This window comes from Camelus ferus, chromosome 29, assembly GCF_009834535.1.
Source record: "Camelus ferus isolate YT-003-E chromosome 29, BCGSAC_Cfer_1.0, whole genome shotgun sequence".
Lineage (NCBI taxonomy): Eukaryota > Metazoa > Chordata > Mammalia > Artiodactyla > Camelidae > Camelus > Camelus ferus.
The window spans coordinates 22036742-22061407 of NC_045724.1; the positions used below are offsets into that span (position 1 = coordinate 22036742).

The 24666-nt window shown below is 39.5% G+C and overlaps 1 protein-coding gene across 1 annotated transcript in view; it reads right to left on the reverse strand.

The window, feature by feature from the left end:
- The window catches only part of CLVS1 (clavesin 1), a 113996-nt gene extending 102804 nt beyond the window's left edge, over positions 1-11192 (reverse strand). The window contains exon 1 of the mRNA XM_006185807.2: positions 10890-11192. The gene's annotated coding sequence lies outside the window, so the exon portion shown is untranslated. The remainder of the gene's footprint in view (positions 1-10889) is intronic.
- Between the last annotated feature and the right edge of the window lie 13474 nt (positions 11193-24666).

Sequence of the window (24666 nt, forward strand, 5' to 3'; positions counted from 1 at the left end):
TTTACAAGCGGTTTTACTATCTGCCTTTGTCACTCTCCTGCTGAAGACAAAAGGACGTGAAATTCTTGGTTGCCTCCCTACCTAACTCAAAATCCATATGGGCTTAAAAGCCATTCCTTTCTAAAGCAACTTTTCTTTTGTCCTGAGATGTTACTTCACTTAGTGTTTTTAATCCCCGTGGATACATCCCTTACACTTTTTTCTACCTAAGTGGTACACAGAGAAATGCCCGTATGATTTGCATCTTTCTCCGTTTAAATATAAGTGAGCTCTCTCAGTCATCGGTTTGGTCTAATCTAGAAGTTCCAAAACCCAGAAGCCATACTAGCTGTGCAGACACTTGGAAGCATGTATTTTTCTTCTAGCTTTCCTGGGTCAAACTGTCTGCAACCAGAGGTAGAATATTTACTCCCAACCTAATTATTCATGCTTCATCATGGAAAATAATTCTAAAGACAAAATGAGTCTTTTACTTAATTTAGGACTAGAGGAATCTCTTCAGGGAGACAGCTCACACATTGCTGCTTTCTGTGGCCTTTGTGATATGGACGAGATAAAGGACAGTTCAGATAATGAGCATTCATTTTCAGGATAAAAGAACAGTAAAAATCTTATTTATGAAATGTTCACTTTGTAAAGTAATTTGTAAGAAAATAGCATTTAGCTCTGTAATGTATGAAAATATGAAATATGACAGCCTTTATTCTCACTGATTCTTAAGGATTTGGAAGAGTCAAGGAAATTAGTGCTATGAACTATTCTCAGGATTGGGAGAAACTTCAAAACCCATCTAGTCAAAGCCCATCTGACACCAAAATTTCCTCTAATAACCTCACCACAACCCTTCAAAAAGTTCCTTCTTTGAAAAGTTCTCCCTCCTGAATTCATCTCTACACCCACTGCAATCTACCTGTGACTGCTCTCACCAACCAATGACTGGGATGGTAGTATAATTTATTATCCAAATGGAAACAGTGAGGGGGGGCACTAATAATAGTACTGGAACAACATGCATAAGTGGGGATCATTCCAAGCAAACCCAGACGGAGGATCGCTCTCCTAGTGAATGACGTTTCTGTTGCTACGTCTGATAGGCAAATTTTGGTCACCTATTAAGGGTGACCTCTGTCAGCATTTGACATTGATGACTTCATCTTTCTTAAAACCCTCCCAGTCTCCCCCTCTTTTCTCTGACTCCATACACCCTGTTTTCCTCCTAACCTCTATCCATTCCGGCTCAGCCTTCTGCTTCTGTGCTCACCACTTCAATATGCTGTTTTCCAGAATCTGCCTCTTGATTTGACCACCTCCACGTGGAGAATTTAAGTCCATAGTGCTGTCCTGATCTTCAGGCTGCACATCCAACTGCTTACTTAGATGTCCCCTGGACACCACAAACTCAGTATGTTCAAAACCAAACTAATCATAGTTCCTCATCCTGAATTTGCTGCTCCATCTCTGTCTCTTAGTGACTGACATCGTCTTCTGTGTAGTTCCCACGCTAGAAACCTGAGAGTCAACTATTACTCCACCCTCTCCCTCACCGCCCACATCCAGGCAATCTCTGCCGTAATATTCCTCAAATCTTCCCAGTTCTTTCCATCTGTTTTTGCCGTCTTTGTCTAGGCCACGTCACCGTTCATCTGTTTAGTCCTGCAACATTCTCCCTCTGGTACCCTTGCAGCGAGCCTTCTCCTTTTCCAGTCCATTCTTTATGTTAAGTTGAAATCTACTCATGTCACTCCTTGATTGACATTGATCAATAGCTTCCTTTTCCCAGGATGAAGTATGAAATTTTGAGGCATGGTTTCCAAGACTCTTTATCATCTGGTCCCTGTCTGTCTGTCCACATTCACCATCCAGCCATGCAGCCACACTGAGACACTTGTGGTTTTTTCTCTCCTCTCCAGGTCTTGGCAAAGAATGCTTTTTTTGTCTAGGATGACCACTGATTAACCCCTCTTAACCCTTGAGGAGTCATCCTGGAGATCATTTTATCCAGGAACCTTTCCTGACCTTCAGAGGTCACAGGTAGCCCCCCAGCCCTGAGCACACCACATTTTATTGCCATTTTCCTCTCTCTCTCCTTGCTCTGAACTCCTTGCACAGAATCTCATTAATTATCTGGATCTTACTCATGTGCATATCCCCAGTACAGTGCCTGGCACACAGAGGGTCAGCTTCATGAGCAGAACAGAGCTGCTTTGCTGTGTCCACCACCTATCCTCAGTGCCTGGAACAGTGCCTGCACTGAGTAGGTGCCATATGTATACACACAGATAGAACTAATGAATACAGGAAGTAGTCAGAATGTTTCAATGGGTAAGTGGTTTCCCCTTCTATTCCAGTACCTCTAGGACTATTTTCCTTAAATGACGGTGTTACAGCTGCCTTTGAATTTCCTCCCTCAGCTACAAAGTATTTTTTTCTAGGAGATGTTAGCCGAGACACATTGTATTTCAGATCGTGGCCTCCTGAAAGCATGCTGAGTGATGTTCACAGTTCCAAGCCATGACACAGGGTGCTCAGAGCACAAGGCAGAGCAAAGGCTCCTCCTTGACAGAATATTTAAAGCAGCTGGGAGCAAGTTACTTACCTTACAGCTCAGGGAACTCAACAATGTCGCTAAGATAAATTACTACGGGTTCAAGGGGAGAGTTGAGGTGGCGTTTTTCATGGCTTACTTCCACACATAGTTATGCCTCCCATCTATAATCTCTGATGTAAATTTGCTTCAATCTCTATCTTTATTCTGTGCTCAGCATACAGTAGAAGCTGCTGGGGAGAATACGCAAGCCAGGGTCACTGAGTTTCATACTTAAGATGAAATAGATATTTTCCATGAAAGGCAAATCCTTCATTTCAGAAGTCTGAATAGACTGCAACTTAAATAACAACTTCAACCGATAATATTTAAGGCACTCAAGATGCTATGCTCTACCAGAATGTTCTCCAGGTGTAGCATTTTCAATTGATTGCAATCTTTTGTTCACATGAAGGACTTGGTTCTCATTCAACTTTTCTGAATTGATCGAACAAGTATAAAGGATACATCAGCCTTGGTATCACTTAAAGAAGTAGGAATGGTGGTATTAATAATAGTTGCTTCAATTTATTATTTATTATAACTGTGTTTATTATGCCCCCAGGCACTTGCATACTCTCTTTTTATGTATTACATTATTTAATCCTTAAATGTATGAGTATATTATTGCCCCCATTTTTCAGATGAAGAAACTGAGGAGCAGAGATGGGAAATGACTTTCCCTAGGTTACATAGTTACTGAGAGGCAGAAACTGGGTTTAAGCTTAAGTAATATTCCTGCAGCCCTATGCTCTTTACTGCTGTGCTGTTCTGCCCTCATATGTAGTGGAGAGATTCTAATATTTACTACTTAAGACACACGAGACCTTTAGCAAGTCACTTTCCCTCTCAGAATCTCACTCTCCTTTCCAGAACTTCCTTCCGGACTTAGCATTCTGTAGGCCTAAATGTGCCTAAGGGGTTAACAGACATTTTTAGGTGGCCTAACACCATACTTTACAAATGTCCAGTTACCATCTTGTCCTCGTATTTCACCGGTGGGTGACGGGACCTGTTTAAAATCTAGCTATCTGTGTCTTTTTGCAGCTATCACTGATAAATGTGCTCTTCCTTTCTGTATTTTCCTGTAACTGAAAGGACAGGTCAAAGGCCCTGCCATTCTACCTGAAGGGCTGATGTTTTGCTGTGCCTAGTAGAGTGCCAAACACGGCCTGGGCACTGACGTGTCCTTGATCGTCCAAAAGGGCACTTTAGGCAGATTCATGTGAGCCCTGGAAACTCTCTCCCCCAATGATGGTTCGATCTTAAACTATTCTTTGTTTAGAGATTCTTCAAAATACACAAAGAATAACTCACTACACTCTCTGGGAAGTCCAAGGTAGAAGCTGACTTCCAGTTCTAATCCATGCCTTTTCTAATGAACTGGAAATTTAGGTAGCGGTATTTTTGTTTGAGGGGGAGGAAAGAAGTGCCTCCATATCATGACATTTGAAATCGTGGCATCCATAGAGTCCAGATTTCTACTTCATCTCAGATTTCCACTAGAAAAAAATATATTTGTATATTTCCTCATACAGAATTCAGTCTTAAGAAAGTGTATTTTCACACACACACACTTACAAACACATACCCTAGTCTTTATGAACCAAGGAATCTAAGTGGAAAAATTATTTCAGAAAGTGTAATAATTCAAATGAAATCTATTTTGGTTATTTTATAATCTGTTATTCTCCTTTATTTATTATCTTTAGAAACACACATTAGATACAGTGGTAACAATTAGAACAGTAAGAAGAATGTCTTATCTAGAAATATGTACATGTGTGTATGTATTATTTCAAAACATTTTACATCAATTATCTTTTTTCATTGTTGCAATGATCTGGCAATAGGTGGAAGAAAGGTAATTCCCTGGGAGATGCTGAGAGTCATGGGAAATCATGTAGGTAAAAGTGCTTTGAAAATGAAATGCTCGTTTACATTTACTGTAATATTCTTGTTGATACCATATTTTTGTTGTCTCCAGGTAAATAAAAAGATATTGAGACCTAGAACAGCTAAGCACCAGGCTTAAATCGGATAATGAGCTAATATTAAAACTGAGGGAAAAAATAAACATTCACTGAGTGCTTGTTATGTGCCTTGGGCTTTGATAGTACATGATCTAATCTCCACACCAACCTCCAAAGCTGGGTTATTACTTATTAGATGAAAGGATAAACCTGAGATTTAGATAGATTAAGTATAACTGGAAGAACGAAGATTCACACGCAAACCTGCCTGACCCAAAGTCCGTGTGTTGTCCATGACCCTACCCTGCCTCTCAACGTAGGCGCTTTCTCTATACCACACCGGGTACCAGTTCTCTTAGATTCACTCACACAACAGGCACAGACCTACACCCCGATCAGTCCTAAGAAAGAAAATATAAGGGATGTAAAATTGACCAAATTTGGGAGGAAACAGTGTATCATTGTCCTGACCAGAAGGATGGAATTTATAAAGACTAAATATTACTTGAAATATAAGAACATCAATAACTGATGAACATTATCTCAAATATGCATTGCTTCTGGGTGTTCCAAGTATTATGAAGAACAATTTCAAGTACACATAAATTTATATTAATACAAATATAAAATGAAAAACTATACCCATATTTGTTTTGTGGATTTCTCTTATAAGAAAAAGATGAAGGATGAATCTCAGTGATAAAACATGTCACATGATGGTCTAATCGACTACCTCAACCATCAGTGTGAAAGGTATGTTTCCAAATGTTAAATGTGTATTGAATGAGATTTAACCCTTATGACTCTTCACCTTTCTAAAATCTCACTTGGAAATTTTTAACTGAGAAGTATTTTCCCCTAGGAATAATGCTGAAAGGAATTTTTATACTGAGTGAAATAAAAATAGACGGCTGCTGATGTATCAAAACCGAAATCAAAAATCACAGTGAGCAAAAATCTTTTTTTAAGTACAGTTCTATCTGAAGTCTTCCCTGAAAGACAGCATGCCCCCTTACTGCCAGTGGGGCCGGTATGTGCACCGCAGAGTTGGCTGATGACGACATTCTGTGATGCTAACCAGAAAGGCGTCTTATTTTCAAACGACGAATTTGAGGCTGACCATTAGGACGTGTAGGACTTCTCTGCATAAACACAGGCAAAGGAGCAGAAGCCCTGGGAGTAACAGATGGGCCCCCAATCCATCGACTTTCTATCAAACATTAGCCAACTTGCAGACACGAACTGTCTACACCCAGGGCAGGGAGAGCAGTCTGGAGGGATAAAGGGGAGACCTTTAATCACCTGAAAGTGTAGCGTGGCCAGGATTTAGTCCCTGGCTCATAGTCAACTTTCCATCACTCTTAGCTCGGTCCTAGCCCAGGGCTTACCTTTGCCACATAAATACTCATTTTGTAGGCTCCTTTGGCTCCCTTTAAAATAGCAACTAAGCACACAGTCATCTGCCCCATTTGCTCTCGCTCTTAAGAAAGATTAAAAGTAAATGGGAATGAGTTCTGTCAGAGTAGAAACACTGAGAACTACTACCCAAAACAGACACCAGATCAGGATTAGAATAGGCTGGGACTCAGATGAAGTGGACCCGTGTGACAGAGGAGGATGGCGTCCTGTTCTGGAACAATCTATACAACTTTTATCCTTTTAGTTTGCTTTGGAGAAAATAATATGAGGAGGTAAAGGGAAAGGCAGCCTGTAAGGAAGGCATAGGACTTTTCAGCCTCCTTACTGTGTTAAGTGGAAAAGTTTTTAGTTGAAGTAGTGTTTACCTTACACCTCACTGTATTTTAAACAGAGTCTACAGGGGGAAAAATTATTGAGACGTAGGAAATTAAACTGGAATGATTTTCTATGCCATTAAAACATCCCCATAAGAAGTCATTGGCAGTCAGTGCCCCAGTTTTAAAAACAGATTCTTGTGCCTCTTAGGAGTGTCAGTGAGAAAGGAAGGAAACGAAAATCCTTGGAAGAGGGTATTTCTCTAAAAATAGACTCTTTTTGAGAAAGAGAATTTGGAGGAATGTAAGAAAGGCAGGGCTCGCCCAAAGATGGCCGTTCAGCCCACCAGTCCCCTCTTCCTTTTCCACACAGTGCTTTTCCCAGCACATCTGTGTGACCGGGACCCTTCTTCTGGACGTGACCTGGCAGACTGTGGAAGTGGCAGGAATCAGAGTTAAGAGAACTGCGGGGTGGAGGTGAAATGCAGCAGAGGTGGGAGGACAGGGGCTGTTTGCATAACCTTCTCCTCAACTAGAGCTATGATTTCTGAGCTCTTACTGTCTCACAACTTGGAGTGGTTTTTGCTTTGTTTCAGTGTGAGTGATTATTTAATAATCAGGCATAAAGGTGGGGATGTTAAAAAAGGAGGGATTTGTTTTTGGCCATTGCTTCTCAAAGTGTGGTCCGTGGACCCGCAGCATCAGCAGCTCCTGGAGCTCGTTAGGAATGCAGATGTCAGGACCCTCCCAGACCTGCTGAATGGGTAGCAGAATCCCCAGTTAATTTTGATGCTCGGTAATGATTGAGAAGTACTGACCTAGAAGGTTGGTAGTGAATCAAAGGGGTTGAGAAAGTAGGTTAGTGACCCCCGAATTCAGAGCTCACTCTGTCTGTGGACAGCAGTGCCACTTTGTCCAAGAGGAAGGCAAAAGCACCTCCAATGTGTTCCTTCCTTTTGGAGCACGGACACTCAAAAAAGATCATCCCGTTAATTGTTCTCACACTTCTTGCATGCTCTATACACCAACCAAAAGCAGTGAAGAAAGGAAGATGGGAGGGAGCAAGAGAAAGTGAGAGAGACGGAGAAAGAAAAGGAGAAAGGAAAGGAAAGAGAAAAGTCTTACATGCTTTGTTCATTTTGTTTTATTTTAACCACACATAAACCTAGACACCTTTTATTTGTAGAGCCTGGGATTGGAGTTCCCAGTTGCCATTCCCAGGCCCACTAGTACTCTCCTACTTCCTCTAAAACTACAAAATAGTGAACACTGAATACCCTATGTACTTGACACACATGCAGATATGGAACTTAACTTTACATAAGCCATTTGAGCAATAATAGAGGCTGAATTGATGTGATATTTTAAGAAGAAGAGGGTGGAGAATGCAGTCTGCACAGTATCTACAAATTGGAGATTTGGCTAAAAGGGTTCAGAAGACAAGAATGGATCATCTCAAACACATATGGGGAAATTCCTGCTGGCTCAGAAGTCAAGAAGAAGAAAAGCTCATAGAAAATTAGCCTCCCACACAGACACTTTCACACAATAACGGGCCTGTAAAGCGGGGAGCATAGGGTTACCTGGTGGGAGACAATATAATAACGGTCTGTGGGAGGCAGCAGAGGTAGTGAAGAACAATGAACCTGTTAACTGAACAAACGAAAGCTTTTTTTGGAGAGGAGAGTGACCAGTTGATTTCCCCATCCATGTAGAATCAAGCCAAAGAAGATAAACTTTCATTAAACTAAGAAAATCTTGGATTGGAAATTAAGCACAGTTTTCTCGAGAGGAATGTAGCACTTGGGGCTAACATTAGCAGCTACACTCAGTAGCTACACTGCAGTAATTCATACTGTGGATCTCCTCCTGAAATGAATTTATTCTGGTAAAATCTGGATGAAATGAAGAGTAATCAGAACAATCAAAATTTGGGAGAAAGGTGTAATGAGGGAAAAGATCCCTCTTGGCTTGAGAGAAATTTCTGGGCTGATTGCATGTGGCCAAACCTCATGCTTTCTATACCCAGCCTGCTTCACTGCCTCCTCTGAGTCACCATGTAAAGAGACACCGGAGAAGAGCCAAGTCAGCCTGGATCCACTGACTAAGGGTGGCTCCCCTGGGAAACTGTGCAAAGTCGTGAGTAGACTTTTCAGGGTTACTGAGGGGTCCCTTTCTAAAGCCTGCAGAAGTGAACAGACACTACCAATTCTGAGGAGTTCTCAATTCCTCCTTTTGGGAAATGAAGGGCCTTCCAGCTTTATACTCCATGATTCTAAAAGGATGCACCCCTCTGTGAACATGTCTACAAAAATGTATGGTGCCTCTCTGCGAGAAAATATGTTTTCTGTTCACCTTTATTCACATTTTATAAAAATGAAAAAGTTCTGTTATTGAAAATACGTAAAAAAGCAAAATAGCCCTTAATTAAAAAAAAAAAAAGAAGCCTGGATAGCAGCACTCTATAAAAATTAATAAGCTCAGCATATCTCAGTCAAAGAAAGGCATCCCTTCTGAGACAGATGCCTGTAAATCTCACTGAAGCAACATTGTTTTGACATTTCCCCAACCTCAGGAAATTTTATTAAGCATAGGAAGAAGTAGCATTGAAGGCACTAGTTCCTGGCCTGAGTTTCTGGTTCAAAGCAGCTAGAACTGGCAATATGTACACTTTTAAAAATTGTCTGGGCTGAGCCATTCTTTGCAGACAGATAAGGGAGTTTTAAGAATCGTCTTGCCTGGGGACTTGAGAGGTCTGGTTTACTGTGGATATTATCAATCTAAGGACAATCTATGGATGACCAAATATTCTCCTTCTCTAAAATCCATTTCACCAAATATTTTCCCTAGTTTTCTTGGTTCAAAAGTGAGTGAATTTTAGAGGCAGATAGAATTAATTCTCAGCAGTAAATAACTTTTAACAAAATACTACTTGTTCCTTATTCAAGAAGAGTATTTGGTGGGAATTTTTTTTCAAAACTTCCAGCAGATCCTTGTTTGTACCTATTCTTTATTTTTGAAAGTGCCTCTGATGATAACCAAGCTGGTTTAGACAAAACTTGCTTCTTTTTTTTTCAAAGAAGCAGAGTAAATGTACAAGGGCAATTTTTAAATTAACTTTTTCCGTACTCTGGTTTGAACTTCGTTGTTAATGTGACCTGACATTATTCCCATATGAAAGAAAATATGATCCATCTCATTTTTAATAAAGATACTGATTTTATGAAAAACAACTTGCTAGAAAAAAAAAACATTTTGCTTTTCAGTAATAATTGATTAAATGAGTACCCACCGAAAGATTTTTATTTATGACAGGTGCAGGCACTTCTTTTCTGAGGTTTGTTAGCTCTAATAAAATAGATGATCCTGGCTACATCAAAGAGGTGCTGTAACTTGGGTTTGGACCTTCAAGATATTTGAAGATGTTCCAACTTCCTTTCAGTTGAAACAGAAAATCTTAGCACTCTAAAACCAGAAACCTGGTAGAACACAGTTATATAAAATGCCTTTTCAATTTTTTTCACTCTATTACCCTTTACTATTATAGGAAAATGGTGTTATCGCCTGATTACTGAGAAAGCACACAACATTCTCGCCTTCCAAATCCGAGTCAGTCCTTGGCTAGGATGAACAAAGCCAGGCCATCTGCTCTGAATATCATTACTACTTTGGCCATTTGGGCAAGGGATCTATCTTCCCTGCTTCAAAGAGGGGTTTAAGATTGGAAAATTGAAATTAGATAAATAGACAGGAAGGGACATTTAGACAGAGAACACTTTCCAATGAGAGCCCCATTTGTTAGATTTTATCATCACCATCATTTTAATTTTTATTCTGGGGTTAATCTTTGGGGGTCTCCACTTCACAAAACATTTCATTAAAGAACTTAATTCCAGAGTTTCTACAATAAACACTTAGGAAGGAAGACCGGTGTGGGGGTGAATATGAGTCATCAGTCACCCCCCCCCCCCCGCTTCCTGGTGATTCTCCATTGGAAAACCAGGAACACAGACTGAGTTTATATATCTGTTATACCGGAATAACATTATACCCCAGGCCATGTTAATTTCCTGAACTAAACAGCCCCTAATCTGCTGAAAGGCAGCTGGCTAACTGCTGGTGTCTGGCAAGTGCCCCATCTGTCCCCCGCCCGGGGTCTCTCTCCTGTCTTCACTTTCCCTTTCTCTCAAGCAGGCATCTCTCTTTGTTTCCAGGGGTGTAGTCCACATGAACTTTCCTTCCTGTGCCTGAAAACTTGGGCTCTTTTCCTCTATCCTGCCGACCTCCGGCTTTGTCTAAGTGACAAGACACAGTTGTGTTGACTGTAGTTACGGCGCTGGTGATGGTGGAGATCATGACGGTGATGGTGGAGATGGGGGTGCTGATGGTGTAAGGAGCGCAGGCTGAACGGGCGCCGGGAGGAGGATGGACCACGGAGACGGTGGAGAGTGGGGTGCGAGAGGGATGGCGTGCAGAGGGATTGCAGGTGGGAGCTGTCCACGCACCGAAGTGCTGAAACGCCGCAGCCATGGATCGCAAGAGCAGGGAAAGGCGGGGAGGCGCTGCAAATACAGAAGGGAGAAAAAAGGCAACAAATACCTTCACACGGCCGCCCAGCCTTGCTTTGGGAATGTGTTTCTGCAGGTGTCCTCGGTGCTGAGCTGAGTGGGTGAGATCCCCTATTCTGGCAGGTTCGGGCTCAGATTTCTCTAGAAAGCTGTGAATGAGAGCCCCGGCTCCTAGGGGCTGTGATTTTGGTAGGAGGCGTGTGCGCCCGAGACTCTGTCCTTCTATACAGAGCCTGGCTTTCCCCTGGGTCCTAAATGCCTCCGAACCGTTGCTCTCTCCCTGTTCCGTCAAGACAATGCGAAGAATTGCTGTAATCTTGTAACATCTGGGACAAAAAAGTCCGGGAACCGTTACCTTCCCCCCACCCCACAGAGAACCTTAAAAAACAAAATCTTTTAAACAGACTAATGCAAGCTCTGAAACAGACCCGTGTCTGTGTGTGTGTGTGTTTGTGTGTGTGTGAATTTAACAAATGAGAAAGTATTCTAAGCCTATGGGGAAAAGGATGGATTATTTTATTAAGAAATGTTGGTAAGAAAGTGAATGATTTGGAAAAGATTCAAATTAAAGCCCTATCGTACCAAAATTATTTCCACATAGATTAAAAAGCTAACTAAAAAAGTAAAATAAATAAATAAATAAATAAAAATAAAAACTAGAAGAACATAAGAAATATTTTACCAATTTCAGAATAGGGAAGATTTTCTAAGCTCCAGAGGAATAGAAGCAATCATAAAAAAAAAAAAAAAAAGGCCAGTAAGTGTTAATGCATAAAAATACTTTTGAATGTAAAAATATCATAAAAACACAAATATAAATGACCACTTAGAAAAACGCCACAGCACATGTATGTTTCATGCATAAAATATCTCATATGTCAAAAGAAAAACACTGTCAGCCTCCGAGAAAAAAAGGAGGACAAGCACGTGACAAAGAATTCACTAAAGAAAGGTGAATGCATTAGAAACATACATTTAAAAATCAACCTCACATATAAACAGAGTTATGTAATTTAAAATAGTGTAATTTTGGCTAAGGGTTGAAACCCACTTAATGTCTTATATTGTTGAGATAATGGTGAGAAAGTATAACCTTTCTATAAATCTATTTCACAACATACATTGTATCATAATATATATATATATATATTTAGACCCAATAATTCTACTTTATGCACCTTATGCTGGGGATATAATTATATGTGCAGATAAAGATTTATGTATATAAATTTAATTCATGATCATAGAAATTGTCAAAATAATAAAAAGCATCACTTTTTTTGTATATAACCTACAGTATTTGCAGCCATCAAAAACACATTTTTGAAAACTACTGTAGACAAAGAAACATGCTCACAAAATGGTAAGTAAAGAAAAGCAAGATACCAAATACAGTACCCCCCCATCATCAAGTTGGTAAGATCATAGGATAGGATGATGGGATTATAGGCAAATTTGTTTTTACCAAGTTGGAAGACTTGATTTTCTTCCTTATATTTATCTACTGTTTTCATATTTACTAAAAAACTAAATATTTTAATGCAATCTTTTTATCGTACATTTTACAGAGGACTTTAAAGCTATCAGAATTCTTCCAACTCTGACATAGCGTTACATTGTTATTTACTTATCTGTGTATGTCTCTCTCTCTCTCTCCAATAGAATATAAGCACCACATGGTAGAAAATGTTTTGTTCACGCTTGCTTCCCAAGGACCTAGAAGTATGCCTGAGTGTCACATGAGTTCAATAAGTATTTGTTGAATAGAAAAATGAATGTACAAATGAATGAATGAATGAATGAGTGATTGGATGATATAATCCCCAACATACAGATACACTTTGAAACATTGTATAAAACTGTGAATTTCATATAGAAAGTTATCCAAAAAATTATAGCACATCAAAATGATCTGAAGTTGCTGCTGAGTTTTAATCACATATTAGCTCAATTAAAAGGACATCTTCAAAGATATAGCTAATCATGGATATGACTTGCAAAGTAGCACCAAATGGGAACTTTTTAGAAGAAAAAAGTTTTCCTGTAATTAATCTACAGTCTGATACTGTTCATTTCTTCTTGATCCTGATCCCTTTAAAAACTCTGCTGACTTTCCTTTCTTCTGAGATGTTAATATTAATTTTTCTGCTTCTCTTCCTCCTTTCCTCCTTTTTATAACCACTAATGGAAATATAAACCAAGACCAAGACCCAAGTGTCTCATTAGTCTGTGATATAAAAAACCTTTTTCAAAGTTTCAAATGAATTTGGCTACCTTTGCTCAGCTGGTGTTCCCTTTCAGTTTTTTTTTTTTTTTTTCATTATCAGTTATGACTTTTGAATGACATCAGTGATAACCTAACCAAGTTTTATTTGTATTTTTTAGGCTATGAGGCAGAAAAAAATTATATATGTGAGTAGATGTGTGTGTGTGTGTGTGTGTGTGTTGTGTGTACTCCCCTTCCTAAGAAATTTTTATAGAAGAAATTAACCCCACTTTACATGAGGCTGATCTTGTGATGGGACCCAGCGATGGAGAGAGTAACCACAAAAGCTACTGGCTGCCAGAATATGGTCTTAAACTCTGAAGGTTTTAAAAACAGGTTTAAAATTTAATTACACCAGTTAGAGTGAAAAAAATAGTTTTTAAAAAATAACTCACTTTTACTGATGATTAGAACAGATATATTCACTATGTTACAAGATTGACTTCTTCCCAAAGTGCCAATGAAAGTGTACCATTTCACTTATATTCAAGGGTATTATCCTTGTCTCCTTGTATTGTTTATGAAATATCATTTTGTACCATTTGAAGTTCTAGTCAAACAGGTGTCTAAGGACTGATGAAATGTTTGAAGACTAAGGTCAAATTGCAAAGGTAAAAAATATTTTATTTAACCATAAGGATAATTTATTTTCCTTATGTATGTTTTGTAATGTACATCTGAATACATTATCATAAGAGATTATCACTGATTTTTACTATCTAATATGCAGGCCAATTTTGAAGTTTAAGAGTTCGTATTAGTCGAGATAGGCTAGGTAATGCTGAAAGAACAAATTAACCCTGCAGTCCCAGGGGCTTCCCACAACAATGTCTTCTTTCTTGTTTACACTGGTTTGGGGGTTTAGAGGGGTGGGAAGAGGGGCTCTGTTTACCTAGTCACCTAGGGGCCAGGTGAAGAATTGGCACAGCAGGGAAGAACAACACATGGAGAACTTAGACCTGCTCTTATGCTTTAGCTTGGAAGTAACACGTGTCTTTTCTGCTCTCAGCCCATTGGCCAGAACAAGTCACTTGGCCCTGCCTTTATAAAAGGAAGCTGGGGAATGTGTGCAACAGGGATATTTGGTGAGCAATCAGTGTTTATGCAACAGTCTATCCTGTGGTTACCAAAAATATCCTAGCTCCCTTCTTAACACACATAGAACATACTCGACCCATCTTCAAAGATTCCTGTGATCATGACATCCAGTTCCAAGTTCCAGATCTCCAGGTTTTATGCAGTTGTCTTATCTCTACTATATATCCAGATGTGATCATCTTGTTCTAAAGATGTATAAACAAAAAAGGGAAATGATTTGCAACCCCTTCTTCCAACATACCCAATATATAAAATAAGGACAGGATAACCACAATAAACACTCCCATTTAGAAGGTGAAGGATAAGAAGATTCCTGGCATTCATTGAGCCCAGTAATTCTGAAATCACACTGCACAGATGTGACCAAGACCTCACACACTTGGAGTTAGAGGTTTTTTTTGTTTGTTTGTTTCTTTGTTTGTTTGTTTGTTTTTTAGAGCCTTACTCTGGTCTCTGGGAACAGTTTCTTATTCCTTTGTTCTCTTTGACCTCTGGCACCAAAGTCTGAAAAGTTCGTGTTTTTTCCATTATACACGTTGGCCACATCCAAAATGGGAATTACAGAATATGCCCTTTGCTGAAATTGAGTTTCCAATTTTAGTTTTGATTTCTGTTCTACTTGGATCACAGCAAACATCCAGCTCTTTGAATAACAGTATGCGCGCAAGAAACCACACAACCATGTAGCTAAGCATTTATAAATGTCAGCATTTATTTCCTCAAAAGTCTAAACGTGTAAGCAAGCTAAAAAGGTGATAAAGAGGTACACAAACTCTATCTCTGAATTGGTCAGTCTTTCTCCATCTTGACCACTACCAAATATCTTCTGCTTGTTGCTACTTCAGGGGATCTTGGAGAGATTCAGAAAGCCAGTGTCACAAGTTGCTCCATCACTGCTGTGGCAGGTTAGGTGTTTCTTCCAGCTGGAACCTGGATGGTATCGATACACCTCACATTCCATTGATTCAAAGTTGCAACATTCAGAGTTACATCATTAAGCTGGAGTATTCCTAGATGGCCACGTATCTAATCTGTCCTAGGCAACGTGACCATATGCTCATCAAAGTAGCTCATTTCCTTTGAAGTGACAAAGAAAAGCTAAAGATCAAATTAAGTTCATGTCTAGCCAATTTTCCGTGTAAGGCAGGTGTAAGCAAGTAGTTACAAACAGGATGAGGCATCCTCTGCAATATTTTGAAATATGCATACCTCAGCATCCTTAGGGGAGGCATAGTTTTTCAGCCCACTACCTTCCATAGGCGATTAGGGGGTGCACAAGTTCAGTTCTCTAAGGCTCATGGGTTTTTTATTCCAAGTTAATGTTTTGGTTTTTTTTTTTTTGAATAATTCTCTGAATACTTTAGAGGTGCATCTTCTGTCTGACTTAATCAGTTTAATGTTATAATATTCACACTATAGTTTTTTGAAGATATAAACCTAAGATCTGCTATATTTATTTGCTTTTTTATGTCCTCAGTAAATTTTTTACCTCTCAATATATTTGAGCCTCTCTGGAGTAGTAAGTGGTAAAGCCAGAGCCTTTATCTGAACTCTTGAAAAAGTCTAAACCATTGAAAGATTTTAGGTAACCGTGAAAACCACATCCTTAATCTGATTCTTGTCAACAATATTTGGTTTTAGTGGACTTTTCCTCAAATGCTTTCTTAATTTTCTCTTTTCCTTTGGGAGCAAAAATTGACTATTCCAGCATGGAGAGGTCTTGGATTTCTGGAAGTCTCTATTAACTTTTATCTCTACTTATAAAATCAGTCATCCCTTTCTTTCTCTCTTTACTGTCTTGCAAAAAGCAGCAAATAATAACCAAGACATACTGCTCCTAACACTTTGTTTTTCACCTACTTTCCCCTAGAAATTTGAATTCTTTAAGAATACAGCCTTACTCCTAAGCTATTGCAGGTGACAGTTTTGCCAAATGTTTTACCACGGGGTAACACGGGTTATCTTTCTTACCTTTGAAATCAGCCTCCTAACTGCATATTGCCAACCATTAAATCAGCACTATACCATTTATTTTTTTAATACAGAGATTTACTTCCAGGATTTGATAGGCTATGCTTTAATAATAAATAAACCTGAAGATCTCAGAGTCTTAATACAACAAAATTTTATTTCTCATGCTGGAGGTTCAGTACTAGTTGGCAGGAAGATGGGGTGTAAAGGCAATAGAAGGGCTCTGCTTTACAAAGTCAGACTCAGGACTCAAAGTCCCATCATTTGGAAAGCCATCGTGACAGGAGGAATGAATACATGAGAACGCATATTTACTCTTCCTTCTGCAACCTAGAAGTGACATGTATCCTTTCTACTCATAGTTCATTGACCAAAGTAAGTTATTTGGTTCTGTGTGAGTGCATGAAGCTGGCTTCAGTGGAGAGAGCAGTTGATGTGCAGTAGAACTTAATAGGGAAATGCAAACTTAAGCTCAATTCAATGTCTACTGTGTTTCAAACAAGGAACCCTAACCATTGCTATCAGATTACTTCTATGACTTGAAAACAAAAGAACTCAGTAATCAATATCAGTATGATTGAAGAAAGAATATGAGATTTGGAGACAGAAGGCTATGATTCAAGTCTCTGCTTCTGACCAGCTGTGGGATCGCAGGCAAATTACTGTAGTTAACACATGTTTTCTATCTGGACAATACTCCTTTGGAGGAACTCCTCTTCCTCTGCTATCTAATATTCCTGTCCAGACCATGTCAGGGGAAGGCACCTGACACCTTGGTTGATCATTGCTGCAGAGTGCCACAGTGGGTAAAGAATGTGGGGGGAGTGAAGCCCATGAGAGTTTGAAAACCTATAGAAAGAAAGTCCTGTGAGTCCCATTTCCTGTTCCAAGGTTTTGGTTCCTACAACTCTTCTCTCAACTGTCTGAGCCGCATGGACCAGCCCATCAAGCTAATTTGAACTGAATTCTAATTTCCATCTTTACTATTAAGTGGTTAATTAAAGTATTTAATTCTACTGATAGCAGTTTGAGGAAACCCTACAACTCAGACCATAATCTCTCTATGAAACCTGGTCCTATGAAGACAGTCTGCTTCCCTGGAAATTGGCCCCCTTAGTCAATACCTGACCTTGGAAAGAGAAAGTAAGAAATACTAGTGAGTTTAACAGGCATTACCCACACTAAGGCTTGCCTTTGAACTTTCTTACCTTTTAGCCGTATTACTTTGGGGAATCCCAACCTTTTCTACACACACCTCCTCTTTGTTAGGGCAAAAGTAAGCAGTTGAGTATAAGAAACTGTACACCTTAGTTCCCATCAAACCTCTGCAAAATGTTAGTGTCTTTTAGTGAGAGATTATTCATTAAGTCATAATAACTGTGTGTTAATGTCTTTCAAATTGCAAGGAGCAGATCAGGTGGGAGGATGTATAACTATACACAGTTTATAATACTAGTAATAGCTAAAATGCAGTAAGCTTTTGCTGTATATGAACAATGTGGTAAGGAGCTTACAAGCAATATGCCATCGAATCCTGATAACAATCCCATGAAGGGGGGATACTCCATTGCCCCCATTGTACCAGGTAAACTGAGTCATAGAGCGTTTAAGGACATAGCTGAATTATTTGGGCAGCTGGGAGTGTAACCCATGTCTGTTGCCAAGCTCAGTGCTCTTAACTACTATTCTGCTGCACTGTGTGAATCCCACAGGAGCTGGAGAACTCAAAGTGTCCTATCTCAGTGTTGCTCTTGTGGTCTCTTAGGTAGGTCCTATCTTGGCTTCTCTCTCCACTCTCTGCTTCTACCAGCAGCTCCTTTCCCTCATCTTTCTACTTCATGGCTTCTGCTCCGTATGCTTTATGCCTGTTGTCACCGCTCTCTGTCTCCTCCCCCGCTCTACTTACTGAAAGTCTCTCTGTGTGTTGCATTCAAACTTTCATAGAGCCACAATCTGATTGGCTCATTTAGTCGTTATCACGTGAGAAGTGTCCTCTCTGGTAAGAATCCTTTCATAGGCAGCATGGTAGGCTGTTCCCATTGCTAGCTGGCTTTTGCTCAGGACCAGCCCTGCTCTAGTTGACTGTGGCCAGGGTGACAGTGCGGTGACATCACCGTCGTGGAACACCCACAGATTCTTTTCTCAAAGGGGAACAGGAAAGGTGTTCAGAACTTCATGGCTTGTTAGTTAATTGTTGCTACATGTTCACGAATGTCTTTGCAGCTTTAGTGACTGAAAAATGGGCAAACCAGTCACTTGGCAAGTTTCCTAGGGTTTGAGATGTAGGATCAGTATATTTTTATGGGTGGAATATCATAAATGTCTGGAGTCAGGAGAGCAGGTTGGGATTACAGGGGTTCAATAGATGCTTTGGAGAGACAGGATGCAGCAGCAGAAACTCATTTTCCCACAGTTCTGGAGACTGCAAGACTGAAATCAAGATGTTCTCAAGTTCTGAAATCAAGATGGTTTCTGCTGAGGCCTCTCTCCTTGGCTGCAGACAACTGCCTTCTCACTGTTCCCATGCACACTCCTGGTGTCTCCTTCTCTTCTTATAAGGACACCAATCCTACTGGATTAGGGCCCAACCCTTATGACCTCATTTAACCTTAATTATCTCCATGAAGGCTCTACCTTCAGTACAGTCATTGGAGGTTAGAGCTTCGACATATGAATTCAGGGGGACACATTTCGGTTGGTAACACCTCCAAACTCTTTCCCTTACCCTTTGGGTCATGAGCTGCCCTGTGCTCATTCTGTGCATTCTTACACAGCCCAGCGATTAATGTTGCATTTCAGCACACTTCATTTCAGGACTGAAGGAAGAACATTTCTTTAGTGTTTTCTGGAAATTTTTGTAATGATGCTGTTGATTCTGCTCAGGAGAAGGAAACTGTGCAGAATAAATGGACAGATCCAAGTTGCTGGGTTCAGTTTGAGGAGTCGTTCTCATGGCCTCCAAGACTGAAAAGCACACGCATCTCAAGTGAGCTTTAATGCCATTTGAAGGAGACTGGAAAGTGCGTGTGCACATTGGGTGGAAATAACTGCTTATGAGGGCTGAAGTATTTTAAAGCATGTGATAAAAATTACTCCAAAATTTCTAATATTTTTGAGCTGTCATATTTGCAAATAAGGGCCTTTGTTTTCACTAATGAAGGCCCAGGGATATCTACCCCTAGTGTCTTTTAAAAAGGCTTTTTAAAGTATCTTTACTTTAAAAATGTAGTATATGTTAATGCAGACAGTTAATGATCTTACAATGTTCATTTATTTTTCTTTTCTATTTCAATATAAAACAACATTTTAATATAAAACTCATGATAAAATAACTCTTCAATACCAAATGTCAACAGTATGATTTTTTTTAAAAATTGGGTTCAGCAGAAATTGAACATCATTTTGAATTCCAAAAGAGAAATTCTGTCCAATACAAGGGATAAACTTCGGCAAGTGTGTATTTAATTAGGTTCGTTATTTATTTAGCATATTTAAACTATCCATTTAATTTAAAAATTAATCCTTTGCCCCCGTGCTTTGAATAATATGATCAATAATGTGTACAGAAAATATTTAAGTATGCTGACTTCTTATCCTATTTAAAATAAGATATTTAAAATTCACTTTTGTCTTCCATTCATATAAATTTTGATGCCTTCATGACAAATACTACCATGCTAGATGAGGTCTCATTTCTCCTAATAAAAATTAACCAATTTCAAAGTTATTCACATTATTTCTGAAATTCACAGTAATTGTGCCAAAAATTTTATTGAAACTCTGAAACTGGGTTAAATACCTTCTGGGTTCTAAACTCGCTGTATTTAACACATATATTATATACACATATTCATAAATAACCCACCAGTGAAGCACCAAACTTACATATTTATCTTATTAGACTGACATTCCACATTTATATCCATGTGATGTAGTTAAAATTTGCATCCTTCCAGGCCCCCAGGGCTTGCAGTGGATGTCTTAATAGGGGATCAGAAGGATCAGAGGAGAGTTATGGTTTGGGAAGTAAGTGCTGCAAATAGGCTCTAAATGGATTCCCGCCACTGTGAGCTCCTCTTTCTGTAGAATTGGAAGTATTTCTGCAGGTCTTTTCAGCAACCACAAGAGTTTGGTTTCTAAATTTGCAACTTGCAAGTCATTTCTTGGGAAGACCACAAGGGAAAAAGAGAAGTGGTCCTTCGGAGCAGGAGAGAAGTAAAGCAAAAGGGAGAGAGGAGCAGAGTTTCTGCATGAAGGCTTGGGATGAATGAGGAAGCCAAGGCACATCTGGGCCAAAAGTGGCCTTTCCTCCCTGCCCCATGGGAAGCCGGAGGTCACATGCAGAAGAGGAGCTGGCTTTGAAGGAGAACTCTTGTGGGCAGAGCTGTGCTGTAAGAAGGAAGGAGGCTGGGGTTAGGAAACACAATTCAGGTTTACTAAGCCCCAAGTTTTTTTCATCCCAAATGTAACCTGTATGGCCTGCATCACAAATTCTAAATGTAATAGTGGCATCACCAATGTCCTACGTTACTTACACATCCCTCCCAAAGCCTATCAGCAGTTCCCTTCACAGACAGCTGTTTTCTTATGTGGTTTCATTCATTCATTCTTTTTTCTTTCAATAATTATCCCATATACTATGTTAGGTGCCAAGAAGACAAAACTGATTAAGACATAATCCCTTGTCCTTGAGGTGCTTAAAGTCAAATAAGAGAGCTGAGTATGTGAGCAAACAATTATAGGGCAATCTGGTAAGAGCTGGATGAAGGTATGAAAAAGCCCTATGGAGCACAGGGGTGGCTTAGAAACTAAGAGTCTAGTTTAATTAAAATCTGAAAACAAAAGAGAATATTGCCAGAAAGACAACTTTACTGGTGCATAAATGCAAGAGTTTTTCAAGCAATCTTTCTAACTCATGTAGCCCTCCTGCTGGGACAGCTTCTTCACCCTGTAGAAGAGAAAAAAATGAGTGAATAAAGGGAAGAGAAAGGTATTCCAAATCTGTTGATCACATAGTGACTGAGAAATAGAAAAGGAAGAGATTGGAAAGAGAGTGTGAACACATATGAATGCAAATTGATGGCACTGGTCGGACTCAGAATGGTGGGATGATGTATTTTTAATTACCAGTCTGGACTTTGCCCTTCATTTTGTGGGCACCTGCCCTGATTGTTCATGGCTTCTTCCAAGTATCTTAGAAAACTATGAAAAGCTTTGTGCTCTTAACAAATGGTTAAGTCTTGAGTTCGTTCAGAAAGTGCAAGGAATCCAGAATTCCCCAAACTAAACCTTTCTCTGTTCCCTTTTATGTTTCTGTGATGCAGCTCAGACTCTTGACCACACTGATGGCAACTTAAATTAAGAAACATTGCTGCCCCTTATGCCAACCCCAATGATCCTTTTGAAATGAAGTCGTATGGACATAAGGAAATCTCGCATGAGTAACATGATGGCTAAGAAAAAAATAATTTCTGAACATACGATAAGATTTTATTTATTTGTTTTAATTCAGTGAGTTGTTCTTTTGAGGGATCAGTGGCATTTTAAAGGCAAGCACCTTTATGAATTTATTGGGAAATTTTGACTTCATGATTATAGAAAGAAATGCCATAATTTAGTCACCTTCTACAGGCCATTCCCTTCATTTTGCCAAATCAGCAATAAACCCAGCATGTGGGGTGGGGGGCAGGAGGTGTTGAATATAAGACTCAAAATCTAGCTTTCTCCTTCAGCCTGGTTAAACTACTCAACCTCCTAAGCTAAGCTTCCTTTTCATAATGCCTTCTTCTAAAATACTTCTGTGATTTCATAAAAGTATGAAATGTGACGTTAAGACCTAGACTTTTCATTGGTTCTGACTTTAATCTCTCACACCAGTACAACCACCCATGATGCCCAGAGGACTGCAGATGGAAAGTGAGGACATTTGTGAAGTAGCCTGAGTGCAAAACACGTCGCTCATCAGCTGCCTTGAACAGATCACTCACCTCACAGTGTCTTCACTTCCTTGCTGTGAAAACTGGGTCACAAACTGAAATGCACTGAGGTGCCAGGCAGGTATTACAAAGGCGTGAATGGGCTCAGACATCAGGCTGTGATAATGGGGGCAGCGTGGGGGACAGATCCGACTGCCTTTCCTAAAGGTGTTCAAACCCACAGTTAAAGAAACAAAAGCAATCTGTAGGCCAGATAAAGCCTGGAGGTCTCCTGTTTGCAACCTCTGGGTTAGGCAATAATTCTCTCCCTCTCCAGTTCTCATAATTCCGTAGTCTTTCTTTGGCTTAAAGTCGACACCTCCCAGCATCTGAGCTATCCCTGGATTGCAAATTGGGCACCTTTGGAAACTTCATTAATTCTTTGCACCACTGGAGAACCCTTCCATGAATTAACTTACTCAGTTGCACTCTTTATGTATTACTCAAGGATTGCGATCTTAGAACTGTCTGACAGCCTCATTTGTTCTTGGAGGAATGAACAGAGTCTGTAATATGAATTATGACCATACAAGCGACTACACGGGTTAATCAGTTTAAGAAAGTAGTACCAAATTTTAAGCCGCTTCATCTGGAGAAAAAAGGATGTGTTTTAAGTTCGTTTTAAGCCACCCAAACTTAAAAATAATCAGTGTTGGTGTCCTCCTTTGCCTTGATGTAGCTGCAAAATGGAGATAAATTCCTGGGCCCTGAAAATCAATAGCCATGTGATGAAAGAGGGAGGTAGCCATTTCCCTGCTTCGATGAAAACACTTCAGATTCGCTACATGTTAAAAGACACCTAGATCCCAATAGTAATGAGCTAACTGATCAGAATTTGGTTAAGATGGAGGAGGAGAAGAAAGCGACAATAGGAAGTTTCAAGGAATTAAGTGTGTCCTTGGTTAAGTGATTCATTGGAGTAGAGAAATGTCATTATCAATAACTGTCCAGAAGATTTAAACTCAAGGAAACAGAGCTAATTTCAGTGAGAACAAAGGAGTGCAGGGAGCAGCAGGGCAGGGAGAGTAAAGCCAAAGAGTGTGTAATCCAATCCAAGCAAATGGCAACAAAATAGAATAGAGTCTTTAAAATAGCATTGGAAGAATGGCTCTTAAACCATTTTTTAATCACCCATTGACTCCCAGTGTAACACCAGGCACAATAAAAATACTCAGTAAATTACTGTTGATTGCCTGACATGTGAAACATTTAAAATAAACTGAAAGTTGTTTTTAAGAATTTTTGTCCAGAATAATTAGCCATTTCTAATTCTAACAAATTCAAAATGACTCTCCTTTCACCAAACAGCTAGCATCAGGACTTTTTTTGTGTGTGTATGTGCTGAGTAACCACCAGGGCCCATGAATGGCAGGCGCTTTCCATGATCAGTCCATCAATAAAGAGTTAATTAATGGCCCTTTTCATGCCCGGTCCTGAGATAGATTCCTAATAGCAGTGAGCAGAATTTTCTTAAATAAATCAACTCAAAATGACAATATAGTTACAATAAAATGAAGCATATTTTATGGGTCTTGAAACATAATTATACTAACTTGGAAAGCTCATATTTGTTATACATGTAAAAAGGCAATAAACCCAAATTAGCTATGTACCTCAGTCATGATTATCATTTAATATATTTGCAATTAAGAAGGATGCTTAGATCAGTCACAAGAAGAGGGAAAACTAAACTAATATGGAAAGTTTGGCTTTTTAATCACAGCTGTTTAGGCAGTATATGAAAAATATAGGAGCTCTCTGTCTTTCAAGGCTGAAGATAATTTTTCCCATAGAATTATAGCCAGCTATATCCTTCATGCTAAAGGCTGAGAGAGTGAGCATGGGTGATCTAAAGCAAAGAGAACTTTAAAAAATAGTAGAAGGTTGTGTGCATGTGTGTGTTGGGGGAAGTATTTAAGACTTAGTATTTTATTTTATTCTGTTTTGCTTCTGTTGGTTTGAATTTTTAAATGCAACCAAGAGTACAGCACAGATTTTAATACAAAATGTATAAGATGCTAAATATCTGCTTGAAAATGGGAACTTTGATTTTTAGTAGTATCCCTGAATTACATGGACACTCAGCCTCCTGCAGATACAAAGACAAGCCCCATGCTGCTCTCATTTTTCTGGGCACCCCCCCCCCAGGTGGCACACAGTGAAAGGCTAGAGTAGGGGGCGAGGAAACTAAACTCTTGAGAGGACGAGTGACTACGGATGAAATGAATTGATGAGTAAATGGCAATTCCATGTCTGCCATCAGCTCCCCCACTCTTGGTCTGAATGTCTTGTCTCTCCTAAGGTTCTATCTCTGCACCCAGAAGTCAGTGCTAACTGACACCACCTCACAACTGGAGGCTTCAGCAATGAGCCCCGGATTCACCATGGACAGAGTTGCTATAAGAAGCCACAGTATTTTGACCAGGATCCCAAATAACACTCTATTTTTATTCCATAACAAATATCCATTAGGCACTTATCATTGGCCTGGCACCTTT